An 11756-nucleotide genomic window follows, 5' to 3' on the forward strand; every position below is an offset into this window, starting at 1 on the left:
GAGTGACAGGAAGTGAGGCGACAAGTGCTGAGTGCCACATTCTTGGGATGAGATGCCCGGGTTGAAAGGAGAGGAGATAATAGGAAGGGGGCGCACAGTGAGGAATCCTGAGAGTCAGCTCCTGGCGTGAAGTGCTCCTTCATCCCTTCACTCGAAGAATCCATGATGTCCCAGAGCTGGGGCACTAGACCAGGAGCCTCAGAAACTGGTCAGCCCCCAGCCGTGGAGGCGGATGGGCAGGGCTGGCTGACCTCTGGCTCGGGGCCACGAGGGCAAAGCTTCCAGCCTCAGGCGGAGGTTTAACTAGTTGACATTTTCCTTCCCTCCCACCTTGGGGACCCCATTACTAAATTGGGTCTCAGTGGCATCTCCTGGAGGTCCTTTATTATCCCAGGATAATTATTCCAGAAAAGGGCCACTTTTAGTGAGTCCACTCAAATGAAATTTAAGTAAAAAACCCCCTTGTAAATTAGGAGAAAAAGGTTTGATTGGGGCTTTATCCTGGAAAAATTAAAGTACAAATTAAGAAATGACGGGAAGTTTGTCACGTGTTTAACAAAATTTGCAATCAAGTGTTGATTGAGAGAAGTCTCATTTTTTCTACAAGACCTTCTGATCGCATTCCTGTGAGCCACCAGCTCCATGATGCTGACAGAGGCGCACTGTTGACCCTCATGCAAAAGAAACCAAAGGCAAAGGCTTAGTTGAATTTCCCAAGGGTTTCTCAATGTTTTGAAATTTTAATTATTGTCTTGAAAGAAGTCTTAATATAGTCCTTCTTTATTTTCTCTTTTTCGGTTGCAAATTGGTCTCAGGATAAAACCCTTATTAGTCCAAGCCTTTGCAGATGATGCTCTGATACAAGTCTCTCTCCTTCCTCTCAACCCAAGTCAGTGTGAAATCCGCAGTTTCATTCGGTGTTTGATTTGCATCCTATTCTCCTTGGATATTATGGGATGGGCAGCCTCAAATGATGCTCTTTCCTGGTCTTGCTTTTCCTTTCCCCAGACCATCCTTCTCCTCGAACCCGCCCTGGTCCAGATCTGTTGCTCATGCATCTCATTGCTCAGCTCTGTCTGCATCCAGCTCCTTGGGGAGTGTTTGCAAGTTCAAGTGCTGGCTGATGAGCAGGCCTCCTGCTGGGGCACTGCCCCCTGGAAGCCCACGTGCCTGGGGAGGAAGGGGCTGGGGAAGGGGCATTTAAGGAGCCTGCTGGGCAATAGCTGAAAGGTGTCAGACTGCAGAGAAGGGGCATCGACTGAGCACCTACTGTGTGCTGGGTCCATTGGTCCCTGGAGATGCGGGATGGTATCTGGCACCCAAGCTTCTTGCGGCCGGCATGCCTCACCTCTCTGCCTCTGGGTCTTGGGCAGGAGGGAGCCTCCTCTGGGGCATAGCTTGGTGGCACCCCAGGGACAGGTGGCACATTCCTGAGATGTTGCCTGCTTGGTGGCCCTGACTTGGACCAAAGGGCAGGAAGCATCAACACTGAAGCAGCCCAAAGAACCCACGTCCACACCTGCATAACCACACTGCCTGCCACTCTAGGAGCTCTTGCCTGGCCCAGACACTAGGTAAGGACCTTGCATCTGTATAGCTTCCTGTCATCCTCCCCGTGACCACAGGACATGTCCCGCCTGTCCTTTACAGATGATGAATCAGACTCACTCAGCTGGGGAGAACTGGAGCTGGATTTCGGGCCTGCTCCTTCTGTCCCTGGGGCCCTGTTCTTGCTTACAGCCCTAGGGAGCCCAGACTTGTACCCATGCGGATCTGTCCTCCAGCCTCTCAGGAAGTGACAGTGAGATGAGTCCTTGCAGTGGACCTGATGCCAGGGGGCAGGGGCCTTCAGAGGAGGATTAAGCCAGGCATTCGGGACAGCCCCAGACCACTGGCAGGGGCAGCCCCAGACCACGTGGCTGAGTGAGGTCCTTGTTTAAAGGGGCTGGCTGCTGTAAGCTGCAAAGTCATGACAATGCCAGTTCAGGCAGCTGCCGAGTTCCACTTTGCAGCTTCCACAAAGCCAAAGGCCCACCCAGACCAGCTGATGCTTTGTAAAGAAGGTGAGGAAATGGGGCTTTTTAAGCTCCTGGGACAAAGAGCTGAATGCCTCCATGGGCCTGAGAAAGGATCAGGAAGAAGCTGATGTCTCTGATGTGACCAGGAGCCAAAGCTTGCAGGACAGAAGAAACCACGGTCCCTACAAATATGTGCTGAGGGTGTGTGTCAGGAGAGGCCCCACAGCCAGAGGCAGCTGTGGGTCATGTCCACCCAGGACGTGTTGGAGGCTGTCGTCTGTGACTGCAGTGGCTGGGGCCCCCTTGTTCATGGGGCTCTGGGACACCTCCTGGGGGCATTCTCCTGGTGGCCTTCCCAGGGCAGGGCAGGGTGGCCTGGGAGGGGCTTCATCCACACGCAGTCCTCCTCTGGGACCAGCCCCCTGGCCGCTGTTCTGCTCACAGTTGGTCCCACTGGATCTGCCCTTCTTCTGGAGAGGACGCAGTTTACAGGAGCTGAGCTTCATCGACATCCTAGAACCAAACTCAAGAAAGCATCTCTGATCAGAACCCAGCAGCAGCCGAATGGGGGTTTAAGGCTCCTGTGCTGACCTTACAGAGGAGCAGAGGGTCCTCACGCCAGCCGGGGGCGGAGTGAGCAGGCCTGTGGGGCCCATACAAGGGCCTGTTGATCCGGGAATCACTCGGGGCAGGTTCAGGGTCACAATGGGGACTTTCAGGCGACAAAGTGCCCCTGGCCCCGTCTACTGTCCTTGCTCACGTGGGGATCGGCCCAGAGCAGTTAAAATAACATGATTTGGAAAAACAGATTCACAGTGACTTCCCCACTCTCTGTGACTCAGAGGCCTGTGTTCTGTCCCCATCGTCCCCGGTCACGGCAGCCTCTAAGAGCAGGGGCGCTGCAGGCAGACCCGGGGCTGCTGGTTGGGACCACTTTCGTCCCTCACAGTAACATGGGGACAGTCCCAGTGCAGCCTCTACAGATGGCCCTGAGAGGTGAGGTCCATGCAGAGCGCTCAGCTTCCAGGACTTCCTTCAGCCCACACACTGTCAGAGAGAGCCTGCGAGGAGGCCGACACCCGGGGACGGGACCCCCAACAGCACTGGGTGCCCGGGGCTGCTGGAGGTGCTGTACTTCTTCACTCAACCCCTGTGACAGCCATGCGGGGTGGGTAGGATTCAGATGAGGAATCTGAGGCCCAGAGAAGTTAAATGATTTACCCAAGGTCACACAGCAAGTAGGAGTGATTTCCAGGGTTCTGGCTCCAGAGCCACAAAGTTACCTGTCATGTGCCACATCTCACTGTGACAGGGTCCCTCTCCCCCTGGGAGCAGGGGCCACAGACATGCCCAACCAGTCCTTCACACCCACAACACTGACAACACTGACATGATACTGAAGTTTCCAAAGGGCACACGAGGAGTGTCGGGGAAACCCAGCCAGGAGCCCACCCTCCTGGGAGGAGTGTCCGGGATGAGGGTTTTACCAGGCAGAGAAGGCAGGAGGGCTTTCCTAGGCAGAGCGGGGAGTGACCCAGCCAGGTAGGTGGGAAGGGGAGGGATCAGGAGGCTATGAGGCCCAGGTGCCCTGAAGGTGAGGCTGCGGCCTGGCGTGTACCCAGGGGCACCTGTGGGGACTGCCTGTGGGACAGTGGCAGCTGGGCAGGTGAGAGATGCTGTGGGTCTGGGCAGCAGCGGTGGGACAGGCAGACAGGCTGGGCTGGGGAGGGGACAGACTTGACCAGGTGCTGGGGAACTGAGAGCCTGTGGAGGGGACTCTGCGGATCCCTGAGCCGCCCGAGTGAGCGCCTCTCTCGGCTCAGCTCCCTTGCCTGCAGAGCGGGAACAGCCATCTTGCCTTGTGGGCTGTTGGAGGATTCCAGGACTTGGTTCAGGTCAGCCCCGGACCGAGGAAGGCCGAGGACATGCCAGCTGTGGTCACCATTATGGGAGTGAAGCAGGGAAAGGTCTAGAATGATCCTGAAGTTTCTACCCTGGGCAGACGATGGTTATTCACTCTGTGTTCAGGATTCATCAACCACGTCCCTGACAGTGTCATAAACTTGTGTCGATAGTTTTGCTTTTCCTCACAGAACTGACAGTTTAATCAGCCATGTCAGAGGTTAAAATGGCCCCATCTGGTAAACCAACTTCAGTCCCTTGGGAAGGAGACCATTTCTGCCAGAGCCCTCTGACCACTCAGTGAAGTGCACCGTGAGGGCCCCAGAGGGTCAGGGTCATCCGACCAGACCCTTCGGACTCTCTGTCACCTGGGCCTGAGCAGCCTCACCCCTGGGGGACAGCAGTGCTGGGAGGGAGCAGGGATGTTACCGATGAAGAACAGGGGGCCCCCCGAGGCCCAGAGACTCCTGCAGAGCACCCGGCAGGTTAGTGCTGGAGCCGGCCTCGGCCTCGGGCACCCTCCTCTGCCACCTCCCACTGGGCTTCCTGCCCCTGCTGTCCTGCTCTTTCCCCAGGTTTATTGAGATACAATTGTCAGATAACATTGTATAAGGTTGAGGTGGACAACATTACTGATTTGGTGTCTGTATGTACTGTGAAATGATCACCACAATAGGTCTAGTTAACATCCATCCCAGCACGTAGTTACTAGTTTTTTTTCTTTGTGGTGAGAACTTTTAAGATCTACTCTCTTAGCAACTTTCAAATACACAGATCAGTGTTGTCAGCTGTAGTCATCATGCTGCACATTTCATCCCTGAACGTGTTTATTGCCGGAGTCCCGCCCCAGCTGAGTCCAGGTTCCTGAGGGATGGATGGCGTCGGCGCATTGAGGGGAAAATAAAGGGGACATGAGACTTGGGTTGGTGTTAGCAAGTCCAACTTTACTGTGCACAAGTGTCGTTTATATATTTTTCAGGATTAGTACAGAAATAGTTCTACAAATATTCTCAGAGAGATAAGGAAGTAAAAAACGAGCACAAGAATATTTATTAGCATTCTGTTCTATAGAGCATAAGGTTAATGGTAGTCTTCTCTGCAATTAACTAGTGTTTGTTGTCTCTAAGCTAAAGGATGGTACCTAGGCATCTGTTGTAATTCATGGTAAAGTTAAATCAAAGAGAGAAGGTCCAGGCCTCCGGACAGGACAGCAGTCCGTCTGTTTACATCCTGGGGGAGCCATCCCTGCCTCCCTCAATCATTTACGCCATTAGTGTAGATGGTTAATGGGAACAAAAGGCGACTCCAGGGTATCTTATCCCCAGGGCTATCTGCATTCTCAGCGGGCAGTTAAACATCTTTACATTTTCACGCCCTTTAGGAGGTGACAGCATTCCTTTGTCTTTTAGATTATAGAGCTAACAGTCCCTTAAGCACACTGCCCGGAGAAAATATCATTTTGTTAGTAAAGTAAAGGGCTGAAAAGCTAAGCTAAACTATATATCTTCAAGAATAAAAAACAGAAATAAGTATAGACATAACCTTGATAGAAAGCATGCACATAATTCAGAAAATATCAGGGGTGTCGGCCAGCCATTCTTCACCAAGGGGCATCCCTGCACCTCTCGGCCCTTCTACTCATCAATTATTTATTATTTATTGCTTTTAGGAGAAAACCTCTGTAACATTTTAACAGAAAGCAGAAGGTCAAGAATAATATATAGATACTTCTTGATCATCCAATTAACCAGCAAACTTAGAAGGACGATGCATATATATTTAGAGAAAGAACTGGAGGGAGAAGAAAACATTAACTAGATAGAGGCCATAAACCTAATTCGACATCTTATCTGGGCAGGATTCCTTTCTGCTTGTCTCAAATGGGACTGTGTGCTCCTCCATTAATTAACTGAAAAATATCTTGAAAGTTACCTGCAGGTGGTCACATTCTCTTACTATATCTAATTTTCCCGGGAGGTAGTGCCTCCCAAGCAGCCACCCAAAGGAGTGAAAACTGGAGGTTAAGAAAGGAAAAGGAATGAAGGGCAATTAGAAGCAGCACAGGTTTCAGAACTATGTGAGGGGCCGGCCGGTTATTCTTCACCAAGGGGCGACACGGCACCCCTCGGCGTTAGTCAGCTGGACCCTGTCAAACAGCCGATCAAATGATGTAGCCACGGCTCCCAGCATCTTATCTTATAACTGGAAGTTTGTACCTTTTGAGCCCCTTCACCCACTTCTCCCACTCCCGCATTTTGCAACTACAGATCTGATCTCTGTTTCCATGAGTTTGTTTGTTTTGTTGATTCCACACATAAGTGAGATCACACAGTATTTGTCTCTCTGTCTGACTCATCTCACTCAGCATAAGGAAATCACTATCCCAAAGAGACTTCTGCACCCCACGCTCATTGCCTCATTTTTCACAATAGCCGAGACCCAGAAACAACCTAAGTGTCCATTGACAGAGGAATGGATAAAGAAAATGTGGTATATACACAGTGGAATACTGTTCAGCTATAAAAAGGACATACTGCCATTTGCAGAAACATGGCTGGACCTCTAGGGTGTTGTGTCCTCCTGTTTGAAGATACCCACCCTGCTTTCTGCACTTGCACTCAGGATGAACAGAGAGAGGGGCTGAATTAGCGACCTGCACTGAGGACGTGGCCGGGGCGGAAAGAGCCACCCTGTAAGTGTGAGCATACAGTGCCTAGACTCTGTGGCCCATGTGTCCCCACTGTTGAGGTTAGACCTGATGACAGTCTGGTGGCTCACACAGGACATGCATCCACCAACAGCTACAGTGAGGGGCATGGCTGTCCCTGAGCATCATGCACGAATCACCCAGCACACTCTACATACAGTGTACCATGAATGTCGATTATGATGACAATGTCATCCACCAGCCCTACCCAACTGGTATGCTGCATCCTCCAGGGAGCTGTCCCATCCCCAGCCAGCTCCAGCTCCTGGGTATCCTGGCTCTCCACACCCCCCAGGCTCTGCTCCTTAGAACTGCAAGCTCCCCCTCTCACTTGCCACCTCCCAGGCACATGCTCTGACCGGTTCTCTGCAGATGCTTGCTCATACCCACCCCTAATGGATAGATTGAGGTTAGTAGAACTGAGGTGCTCTATGCAGCCCCCAGCATGGGCTATGCCAGAGGAAGGAGGAAGTGAATGGATCTGAGGGCCCCTCCTAGGACTCATCCTGTCACCCAGGCCAGGAAGGGTCAGTTAGCAGGGGATGTGCAGGTGGACACACCTCATATTTCCACGGACCTCTCACTCTATAAGCATGGCTGGGGCCCCCACTCTCAGGCTGTGTCCTATCTTGGGCAAACAATGACAGGAATGTACCCGAGACAGCATGCCCAGCACACTAGCCTTGTTGGCCAGATGCTCCGCTAGGCCCACTCTGCCCCTCACCCCACTTACCTGAGTCCAGCGGTTTTCTGGCTCCTGATCTAACAGGAAAAGGATGCTTGAAACTTTTTGGGGTCTCGCCATAGGGTACCTTCTGTGCTCTGGCACAGCCCGGGCTGGAATGGAAGGGGCAGGGGTTCTGGCCTCACTGGGCAGGAAGGTGGGGGAGAGTGTGATGGAGGGATCGAGAAAGCCCCTCCCCATCTGCTCAGCTTTGCTCCCTCCCCTGTTACACATGAGGGTCCCCAGGGGCCGGTGTACCTTCTCCATGTGACTGAAACTAAGAGCTCCACAGACGTTCTCTGCTGTCACCTCACAACCAACCCACAACAGTCCTGTTATCATTTCTACTGTGCACATGAGGAAGCAGGTTCTTGGACACTGAATGATGCCCGTCTGAGAACCCTGCTAAGTGGTGAGCCAGGCCTGAACCAGGGCAGGCGGACCCGGAGCCCAGGCGGGGCTGGAGCCGTCCCTGCAGAAGTGTCCCATAGACTAATGTGTCCCCCATGTTCCCTCCTCCCTTGACCACTGGTCTCCCCACTTCCCCGTCCCCAGGCCTGGCTGGATGCGGGTTCTCAGCTGCCCCCATCACCTTAGGGGCTAAAAGGGCTGCTGGTCCCGAAGATGCTGGCAGTTTAGCAGGAGACTCTGGAGAACCTCAAGGAAGGCTCTCATGGTGTGTCTCAGGCCCCAGGACCTGGCTCTTTTGTGCCCTGAAACTTTGCTCTCAGTGAGCACGTTCTTCCTGCTATGGGGAGAGAACAGCCCACAGGGAATGGACCCCCCGAACTGTAAGGAGCAGGAGGAAGCCCCCAGCTTGCTTAAGCAAACTCTGTCTCTTCAGGTCTAGAGAAGCTGTTTCCCAGACAGCTGTGAGGAAGAGCAGATGTGGCTGCAGAGGCCGTCAGGGTCTGTGAGGTGGCAGGTGGCTGGGAGAGGTGACGGCGCCAGGATGGATAGAGACCTCTTCCTTTCCTGGGTACCACCACACCAGCAGATGGGTGTTTGTGGCCTGATTTCTGGCTCCCTTGGGAGCTCCATATCAGGATTAGGACCAAGACAATGGCAAGACCACTCTCCTGTCACCTATCCAGAGGGTTGGCACCTGGACCCTTCCTTCCTCCCTGGTCAAGGAGAGATGGCTCTCTCTCTCTCTCTGTCCTCCCACCCAGGGTGCTGAGAACACTGACTTGCAGAGCTGGTGCGTCTGCCACCGCCCTCCCTGCCTCCCACTTCAGCAGGCCCTTAGCCAGCAGTAGAGGCCCAGCCATCACCTGATTTGAGACTCACGTCTCCCCTCAAGCCCCAGTTGGTCACCCCCTCCAGCACAGCCAGTGACCTCACATTCTGCTCCTAAAGAAGAAGGAGAAGAAGAAGGAGATGAAGAAGAAGACCTCATGCCTTGTCCTTCCTGGGCTCCTCTTCCCGCCCCGTCCCTCCCTCCATACAAACCTACCTCCGTCCTCCTGGTCACCTGGAGCCCTCCCCCTGCCCGAGGCCGCTGCTCTCCACACTCCTGGACCCCGGGCTCCTTCCAACACTCCCCCAGCCCCAGTCCTCAGTGGCTGCCCTGCTCCCCGCTGGGGCTCCCACCACAGCATGTTCTCAAATGCCTGCCTCCTTGAGACAACCCAACACCAACTCCAACCAAAACAGATCAACAAAGAGGTAGTAAAACCCAAACACAAGAAATCAACAATAACTCAAATCAAATCAAACCAAAGGGAAGCCCCTCCATGAATCCTGCTCTTCCACCTCACAGCCAGACTTTCAAGTCGGCTCCACGCCCGCTTGGAGATGAGCCGCCAGTGTGCCATGGCGCCTTTCCTTTCTTTAGGTTTGTTGTTGTTTTATTTTCCTTATGGTTAATAATTGTCGGTGGTTTTTTGTTTTGTGTTTATTTTTAAGGGGGAGGAGTTTATTTTTTCTACTTGTCACTAATTCAACCCAAATACTGTGGCGGTTTCCTCAGTCTCTCTCAAGATCGTCAGATGCGTCACATGTTCTATCAGTTTCCTCTTCCTGAAGAAGTCTCTCCCACCGCCTTCCAGTCTGCGTAGGTCGCCCTCGACACCTGGTGTCCAGCCATCCCCTCAGCATCCCCTTTGTGCTCCATCATCTATCTCTCTCTTATTGCTCTGTGGTTTCCTGTAGTCCCTACAGTCCTTGCCCCTTGTTTGGTTCGTGGCTTCATTCAGGAGAGCATGTGCTCTAGTAACTTCCTAGGAAATAGTGTAAGGGGAATTGAGGTGATTGCTTTTTAGATTATTCCTGTGTGAAAACGTTTCATTCTATCTTTACACTCAATTAATAGTTTAGCTGGGTATAGAATTTGGGTTAAAAATAATTTCCCTTTGATATGTGTAGGAAGCATTGCTCTGTTGTCAAGATTCTAGAGTTGCTTTTTTTTGTGATTTCCTCTCCTTTCTTTTTTTCTGTACTTTTTCAGAGTCTCTACTATTTGGCTATTAGAATTTCTGAGCTAGTTCTCTAAGCTTCTTTGCTTTTCCATTTTCCATCTCGGTCATTTTGCTCTAGTTTCTGGGAGGAACCTCACATTTATCATTCAACCTTTCTATTGCATTTTTAATTTTGACTTTTGCTTTTTTTTTTAATTTTCAAGAGCTTTCTTTTGTGCTCTGATTTTCCTTTTGGAGGTGACCTTCTCTTGCTTCATGGATCTGTTATCCTCTTTTGTTCTCTGAGGATATTAATAATTCTGTGGATGCTTTCTTCTCCCTTTATAATCTCTTTGTCTTCTAAGTTGCCTTTTCTGTTTGTGTGGCTCTCTACTTCATATTAGGGACACTCTGGAGATGCTTGTTAATCTTTAGTTGTTGTCTTATATTTTAAACCAACCTTTTTGAGGTATAATTCACATATAATAAAACGCCTCCATTTTGCACATATGTTTTGATAAGTTTGGCCAATATATACACCCATGTAACAACTACCATGATCAAAATATAGAACATTTTCATCACTTTGCAAAGGTCCCTTGGGCCCCTTCCAGTCAGTCCCTACCGCTTCCACCCATCAGTCCCAGGCAACTGGTAATCTGCTTTTTGTCACTAAAGATAAAATTTGTCATTTCTAAAGGTTCATATAAAAGGAAGCTGACAGAATGTACTCTTTTGTTCCTGGCTTCTTCTTCTCAGCATGATGTGTATGGAATTCATCCCTGTTGCTGAGTTCTCAGCAGTTCATTCCTCTTATTGCTCTTTTCTCCTAGTATCCCATTATATGAATATGTCATCGTTTGTTTATCCATTCATCTGTAAATGGACATTTGGGTTGATTCAACTTGAGATATTATGAATAAAGCTTTGTCTTTGTGTGGACATCTGTTTTCTTTACTCTTTGGTAAAAACCTAGATGTTGAATGGCTGGGTCCTGTGGTCAGTGAGTATTTAAGTTTATAGGGAAACCATTTTGTTTTCTAACCTGGTTCTACCATTTTACACTCCCACAGAAATGTATGAGAGTTCCAGTTCCTCCACATCCTCACTAATACTTGATATTGTCAGCCTTTTAAAATTTTAGCCATTCTCGTGGGTGTGTAGGGGTATCTCACGGAAATTTTAATATGCACTTCCCCTAATAATTAATGATGTCAGAAAACTTTTCATGTCCTTATTGGCCATTTGTATACCTTCTTTTGTGAAGTGTGTGTTGAAATCTTTTGCATATTTTCTGTTGAGCTCTCTCTATATACATTTGTGTGTGTGTGTGCATGTGTATCAGATATATATTTGATTCTCATTATTTGCAGTAATATCCTATGAAGTCACCAGAAACACTGATTTTTATATTTAGGTTTATGACTTGTTTTTTTAAAATTTTGGTATGTAGCCTAAAGTAAGGTCAAGATTTATTTTTTCCATATGAATATCCAAGGGTTCCAGCACTGCATGTTGAAAAGACTATCCTTCTCTTCATAGAATTACCTTGGAGACTTTGTCAAAAATCAGTTGACCAAATGTATGTAGGTCTATTTCTGGATCTCCTAAGTGTACCATTGATCTCTGTGTCTACCCTTTTGCCAACACCACACTGTTTTTGATTATTGTGCTTTTATAATAAGTCTTGAAATCAGGCATTGTAAGCCTCTTTTTTCTTCTTTTGCAAAGTTTTTTTCACTAGTCTAGGTCCTTTACATTTCCATACAAATTTTTTGTTAATTTCAGCAAAAAAGCCTGATGGGTCTATGATCAGGATTGCACTGAATCTATAGATCTATCTGGAGAGAACTGACGTCTTAACAATATTGAGTTTTCTAATCTTTAAATGTGGTATATCTCTTTATTTATTTAATCTCTTTAATTTCTCTTACCAATGTTTTGTTTTCTAGATACGTATCTTGCACATATTGTTAAATTTCTTCCTTTTTTATACTATTGCAAAT

The sequence above is a fragment of the Equus quagga genome, chromosome 5 (assembly GCF_021613505.1).
Source record: "Equus quagga isolate Etosha38 chromosome 5, UCLA_HA_Equagga_1.0, whole genome shotgun sequence".
NCBI classification, from domain to species: domain Eukaryota; kingdom Metazoa; phylum Chordata; class Mammalia; order Perissodactyla; family Equidae; genus Equus; species Equus quagga.